The following is a 7983-nucleotide window of genomic DNA, read 5'->3' as shown; positions in this document are numbered from 1 at the left end:
TCTCCTCCATCTTAATCTCTCTCCCTTCTCGGAGCTCCATCTCTTTCATCTTCAAGGCTCCCGTAAAACCCTCGTCTGCACATCTCTTTCCTTTTTACTCTAAACATAACCTTTGTACTCTAGCTTCCAAGAAGATATGGCCGCACCAACAAGACCAAAAGACGAGAGTGAGGAGATATCCTTGCACAACAAGAAGGACGTAATGGTGCATGGGTGGGAGACGCATTTCGTAAGAGCGCTTGGGTTTATCTATAGCCTGCTGTAATCAAGCCTCACCGAGTTCGATGGCGAAATGTATTGGAGCACCATTGGAAAGGTCATTTATAAGGCTTCAAGAAGGCAAGCAATGGAAAACTAGTGGCCATAGTACAACATGTTTACATAGCACGAGATATCCATCTTCACCCACAAACTCGATTTCCATACAATTATAAGTATCGCAGGTAGAAAGAGGCACATGAGATTTTCTGATAGAGTTGTTTCAATCTAAGTCAACTTATTTCTTGTTTGTAGATATTTTTCCTTTAAACATGGTAGAGGAGGAGCCATTGGAAAGCCTTACCAGAACATTTCAAGCATTGCATGCAGACATTGGTCAAGCAATGTTTTCTTGTAAAACAAGTGCAAAACTTCTTGTCTTCTTTTACCAACACTCCTATTTGGTGCCAAAGCAAGACGGTGGGTTTGGTAAGCTATAGATAATCACATCTCCACCCATATCTTCTATAGAATGGCCAATTTCAGATGCTTGGACTGTAAAGGTCATGAAATCAAAGATGCTTTGTGATATACACAAGGGTCTTTGAAGTTTGCAAAGCCCTCTTGATCTGTGAGTCTTAGTTAGGTATGCCCAATACATTTTTTTGCCAAGATGTTCAATCAATTTTGTTCCTCACAAACACCTACCATGTTTGTGTGCAAGAAGGTATTAGGTGATGACATGGTAGCCTTGCTTGGAGACCAATGGAGGACTATAGAAGGGATACATAAGGATGACACATTCAAGTGCAATATAGTAGAATCTAGTGTCTCATTTCGGTATCTCAAAGCTCGTGCCACACTACACATACGCTTCTATTATGAGCGGTGGATGAAAAAGAATAGTTGTTGGGTCCCAATGCAGTCAGATGTACAAGTTGTTTTGCCTCTTGATATATGCATTCGGTTGCGGAGTGGTGCAGTGGAAGTTGTAGGTGCAAGTATACATTGGAGCCTCCAAAATATTGGAGAGCACCTCAATATCATGGGAGGTGAGGATATTAGCAGAGTACAATTCAAGGTAAACACTAGGAAGAGTCAAAAACGACTAGAGCCAAAGACCTTGGTAGATGCCGATTGGGATGTTGATGGTATAACGCTCAATTAATGGGGATTTTGAATTTTGTGAATTTTGAACCTACTTCAAGTATGTTAATTTTGTAAAGTCCTTGCCCTAAAAAAAGTGTACTTAGCAATGAATTTGTGTCTTGTAATAGCTATGAATTCAGATTTTTATATTAAAGCTATAACTCAACAAATTTACTCTAAAGCTATCTTGTATGTGTACAATAATGGTCAGCTCAGTGTAGGTACTAGGGTTCTTATTCCAAAATGGTATAGTGGCACATAGATTTACAGCACATGGTTTTTTTTTATCGATGGTTTTGGAGTCCATCCAAAACTATATATGAAGATGAGTCCATAAGGGATATGAGAACATAATATCTTTCAACTTATAAGCTCTATACAAAAGCCGCCCATGGATGCAAATTCTTCTAATGAGAGGACTGTTAGTAGCAAGGTTGCTAGGCCAGCTATTTTAGCTATTTCTTCTGATGATGACTCCTATTCCTTTTATGCAAATATGAGCCGAGCTTAATAAAAATATCAAATCTTTACAAGGTTGTCTCTGGACATACAAAATGCCTCTAAGCGATTTCGGGCTCTGTAGCCTCAGCCTTGGCCTCCTTCTTTAACTCAGCCTTGGCCTCCTCCTTTGATTGAGTCTTCGGAACCTTGGCCTCCTCCTTTGTCTCCTTTGTTGGCATGTTGCCTCCCTTGTCCTTGCCCTTGCTTGCCTGCCAAATGGAAGCTTCCTCTTTGCCTTGCCCTTGCTTCCCTTCTCAGGGACTCCTTGTTTAAAGCTGAAATGCTTAATAGAGGAATTAAACGACATCTTTTTTCTCTTCTTTGATGCACTAGTGCCAGTAACTGGTGGAAGTGGTGAGTTAGGGTCATCAAGTGTAATTGCATTATTGAGGATAATGTTTATTGCCTTTGCCTGCACACTCCACAGCCAGAACTCGTCTAAGAGAACATACTACACAACAACATAAAAGTCAATTAGAATAATGTGGGATCTCTCATGAAATGAACATAGAGAAATTATACTACATTGACACATAAAACTTACACAGCTATCAGAATTAGTGTACCTGGAAAGGAGGAACTTCCTAAAATTTTTGACTATGTGCCAGCCACAAGAGTGTGAATCCTTTTGCATAGGAACGGGTTGGTTGAGAAATTTCCACTCTATATCCTTTTTCAATTCAAGACATAGAGTTTCAATCAATGCAATCCCTCTCTTACATGCCCTACAGTCAACAATATAAATAATGACTTTCAATCAACAATTAGGAAGCAAGAAGGAAATGATATAAAGTATAATGACTTACAATTTAGACTGTCCGTGCATTCCGAGAAGGCTATTCATAAAAATTGTCCAACATTTCACCACATTTATTAAACAAGCAGACTAGTGCCCTCTGAAATTGAGAAAGTAAACAAAAAATATAAGAAACCTAACACAGGCAACTAATAACTTAAATTCCATCAACAGCTTGAAATCCAAAGAAAATACATACTTCTCTATATATGGGAGCACAACAAAGCAGGTACCCGGACTAACTCCCTAGAAATAAGAAGCAAGGTCCTCGTCAGACCTCAACGGGTCACTTAGGATAGTTGATACCAAAGGATCACAAATATATACTTGCTTTGCCTGGTCTGCTAAAAGATCTTTCAAGAGTACCATGTAGATTGAATTAAAAACATTAGGAAAGGGAAAAAGAAATCAACATAAGAAAGCATTCAAAAAAAGGCAAAGAGTACACACCTTAAACAAGTAAGCACAATACTATCATTGATCTTTCTATTCTTTTCAACGAGCATATAAACATCCGTTGGAGCGATATGGAGGTACTCAGCAATGTACGAGACATTGCATATAATGTGACTAGGCACCACCTTAAGTGTGTCGTTATTCTCTCTCTCCAACTTTAGAAGGTTTTCTGCCAAATCATCCCTGTCGACATTCTCTTCTTATCTCCTTTCCTTTCAGATCCGCCCCCTTTACAAGCCTCTTAAGACCTTGTGGACTTGCTATTATCACCTCTTCAATAACCACCTTGCCAGAAGCCTTGTTCCTCTTCAAAGCAAGAGGAATGGAGAGGATTTCTGCTGCCTTCGTATCCCTAAATGGTAGAGGTCGCATGAACTTATCATACCTATACCTAACTCTGCTTACTAATGTCATGTCCTTGTACATTAGTGTGACCCTCCTGGCATGGGCATCACAAATGTTACTATCATTTAATAATTCTATATAAGAAAGTCCTCGCATGACTCTTGAAGACATGCGACGGTTCTACTCTGCCATTTAAAGTAACCTTTCCACTTTATTCTGTCGCTTATGGATTTGACAATCCTCAAGAAAGGAGATTTGGGGATGAGGAGATTGGTAGCCGCCTATGCCTTCCTTATCTCCGTAAACATTTTTCTTTGCCTGTGCAAAGTGACCCTGGCCTTTGAAATATTCTTGCTGGTGCTGGGTTTGATATCAGAAAGCAAGGTTCACTTAAGACGTCCGTTGGAATTTTCTCTGGATATCTAGAACCGTAATTGGATTCGGCGCTAATTGAAACTGGATTCGGCGGTGGATCTGGCTCTGGCACTGAAACTCTCCTGAGGGTCTGTTTTGCGTGCGCCATTATAGCACTAGAAAAGAGAAGGCAGAGTAATCAGCCAAGTCACATGACCACCATCCACCGCGCGATAAGGGGAATCCAAATCTGGACCAACGTTCTTTTTGCATGGTGTGAACAAAATAAGAACTTATAAATAAAATTTTGAGACCCATCCATGAAGCAATATTTCAATTCGAAAACATGGAGAATAGATATATCACATGGTGAACGAAATAAGAACTTATCATTAAAAATTTCAGACCCATCCACCACGGAGTGATATTTCAATTCGAAAACATGCAGAATAGATATATCGCACCATGAACAAAATCTCTTATCAATAAAATTCACCCAACCGTCCACATAGCGATATGTCGATTCGATTTCACACGGAGAATAGCCATATCGCACCGTGAACAAAATCAGTGAAAGAAATGGGCAAGAGAGAGAAAAACTTATAGGTGCTTGAAACAAGGGCTGGGATGGATTGATTCAGCGAGCTACACGAGCAAAGTGTGGAGAAACACAATTGAAAAAAATCGTTTAAAAAAACGTGGAAAAGAAAATATTCCTCCTTTTTATAGAGCAAAACGCAATCATGCGTTGAGTGTGTCAGCCCTACACATGCCAATTCGTGAATCGATGATGACATAAGCTCTTCGACATGTGGCATTCGATCCTCAATCGTGTGACATTAGCCCTATTATTTGACCTATATAAAGATGGTGCAAGTTTTTTTTATGCTTTTCTCTGCGCTCAAAATTTTCTCGCTTTCCATACCGTCCACACGGTGCATCCACGGTGCGAGTCATTCAAGGCCATATCATCCACGGAGCGATAGGTGCATTCCGGCGTCATTGCTTTCCCCTTATCGCATGGTGAACGGATTCCACTCGGAAAGTTCATTCAAGGTTGGTCACTAAATCGAGGTTACATTGAGTATTACTACAATGTCTTTTTGAGTAAGCTAGTCGTATTTTTTGATCAATGGGTAATCGATGGAATTATCAATGGGTAATTGATGGAATTATCAATTTTTGATCAATGGGTAATCGATGGAATTATCAATGGAACTAGTGTTTCAAGCCTTTTTGGCAGGGAGGGTGCAAAATACGGGGGAAGTGGTAGAATATCTTATTATTCATTTGGATTAATTACTATAATTCTCCCACTACTATTACTAACAGTTGTCGCTTCTCCAGTTACTTAAGAAAGGCTCCAATTCGTGTTCATTTCTTTCGACTACTCCTCATCTTTCCCAGATCAGAGAAGCGATGGAGGTTAAGGGTTCTCACTTGTACAATGTTGCAGATGATGAGATGATTTATTGCAGGAGGAGATTAAGGACGAGCCTAGCTCCACAGAGCATCTCTTTGATCTACTGAGGAGGGCTAGGCAGGAGAAGTCCCTTTGCCATGTAGAGCCGATGTTCAACGTTCCTTTCAGTTGTCTGGAGGACATTATCAAGGACATGGCAAGGACATACCTAGAGGGAGAGTGGACAGACTATTGGAGGGTTGTCGGGGTCCATTACGTATGTCCACATGTGAAGCCTCACAGTCATGTCGTCTCAGAATTCAAGCATGTTGAAAGTGTGGGACACTTACTCATATGATCAACATATCAAGATTTGTGTTAACATGTGCCCAGTGCATGGAAGAAAATGCAGGTTGCTAGAATATCATTTTGGGTTTGTTACCTATGGGTGAAAGGAAGGGATGGTGGTACAAAATTGGTTGTCCTTGACACCACCTAGGCTTGGTAGAACGAGAGTAAAGAAAAAGAGGGCAAAAAGGAAATAAAGGAGAAATATTAAGCTGTGAAAATTCCCTGAGGTGTTATACTTTAGTCTTTTTTTTGAAACGTCCCATAACAGATAGACGTGGGTGGAGACGTGGGTGCAGACGCAAAGAAGCAGATTTCTCTCTCTCCCTCTCTCTCTCTCTCAGACCTCCCCTCTCTATCTCTCTCTCTCTCTCTCTCTCAGACCTCTCTCCTGCACATCCTCTATCCCCTGCGGAACACCATAGCCCTCTCTCTCTCTGTATAAACATGGCAGCTCAGGCCGTCAGCATATTTACAGAGACGATGCTGGAGGTTGAGTGTGATTCCTTCACTAACCTTGAGTCAGGGATACCTGCATTTACAGAGGATACTATCAATGAAACCCAAGCTGCTCACGAACCTGTTGGCAACCAAGAATTTCTCCGGGGCTATTGGGCGCAAAAGAAGCGTGAGCAACGATGCAAGGAGCGCAACCCTGCTAGGGAAGGTAGCCTTTCAAGAACCAGGTCAAGGAACAATATATGCAAAGCCATGGCTAGATGTTGGCGTCGACAGACCCAAGGACTAACAACAGTAGATCAACAGGAAATTCTAGAGCAGCTCATGCATCATCAGCCATTTTCCAAGTTGAGGAGTTTGGATGTGCAATCGAGTCTTCTTTCCAACGTTCGCAACACATTGACTCAATTGAAAGTACCTCACTCTGCAATTGAGCTGTTTGTAAAGAGAGCCTCTTTGATGATGATACTGAACAATGGTGATCAGAGAACAATGTCAGTGAACCGGTCCAAAATTGCTGCTGTCTTGGGTGTTCATGGACGGAATATAGCGGCAGCAACAAGCAGTCGACTGGAAACGAAAGATGAGAATGAAGTGTTGCCACTTAGTGCTTGTCCACCACAGACAATTGCCTTTGTATACAAGTATCACAAGTGAAACTAGAGATTTGGTGACCGCTTTTTGGAAATCTGAGACGAGAGTTTCACCAAACAGAAAGGATATTTGTAAGCAGAGGATCGAGGCAAAATGTGTCATCAAACATCCAATTCATCTTCTAGATGACTCTCAGGTAATATGTTTTTGCTACAATGCAATCCATGGTGGCCTTGATTTCTGTTGGAATAGTTCAAAATTTGTAGTCTTTGGGCAGCACTGAAGCTTGGCTATTCAGTACCAAACTGGTAGTTTTTTACCAGCAATCACTCTAGGCCATAAGTACCAATTTGGTACTGCAATCATTGTAGGTACCAATTCCCATATCCAAGTACTTACCATTGTTTGAATTCCCAGCTCCATAATAGTATCATTGTAGGTACCAATTCCACCTCCATAGGATTAAATTTGGCACGTCTTTGAATTTTGCATTGTACCCAACAGGATTCACGGTACAACTTTTGGTTGCAATGTCCAAGAGTAAGGAAGCATAGTCTCAATTTGGCACTTTTGAGAAGCACTCACACTTGGTAGTGTAATACCAAATTAGGTTTTGGAGATAGATTTGGTGCTTTCAATGTATCTTGCAAAGTACCAAATGGATGCATAGTACCAATTTTGGAGCGTTTTATATCCAAAAAAGTTTCCAATTTTGTACTAAGCATCCAATTATGGTACTGTAAAGTATGCAGAGAAATAGCCAATTTGGTACTATGGATCAAGTTCCGTACTATGCAGGGTGCTTTAAGTGTGCCTGGTTAGTACCTAAGGTGTGCCACAGCTCCAATTTGGTTTTTTTGGGCACCACTTACACTTGGTAGTATATTACCAAAATGGGTTTTGGAAACAGATTTGGTGCTTTTAGAGGATACTGAAAAGTACCAAACTAGATGCATAGTACCAATTATGGCGCTCTTTGTATCCAAAAAAGTATCCAATTTTGTACTAAGCATCCAATTATGGTACTGTAAAGTATGCAGAGAAATAGCCAATTTGGTACTATGGATCAAGTTCCGTACTATGCAGGGTGCTTTAAGTGTGCCTGGTTAGTACCTAAGGTGTGCCACAGCTCCAATTTGGTTTTTTTGGGCACCACTTACACTTGGTAGTATATTACCAAAATGGGTTTTGGAAACAGATTTGGTGCTTTTAGAGGATACTGAAAAGTACCAAACTAGATGCATAGTACCAATTATGGCGCTCTTTGTATCCAAAAAAGTATCCAATTTTGTACTAAGCATCCAATTATGGTACTGTAAAGTATGCAGAGAAATAGCCAATTTGGTACTATGGATCAAGTTCCGTACTATGCAGGGTGCTT

This window comes from Cibotium barometz, chromosome 57, assembly GCF_041138505.1.
Source record: "Cibotium barometz isolate CiBa-2024 chromosome 57, ASM4113850v1, whole genome shotgun sequence".
Classification (NCBI taxonomy): domain Eukaryota; kingdom Viridiplantae; phylum Streptophyta; class Polypodiopsida; order Cyatheales; family Cibotiaceae; genus Cibotium; species Cibotium barometz.
This window is presented reverse-complemented; position numbering follows the sequence as displayed.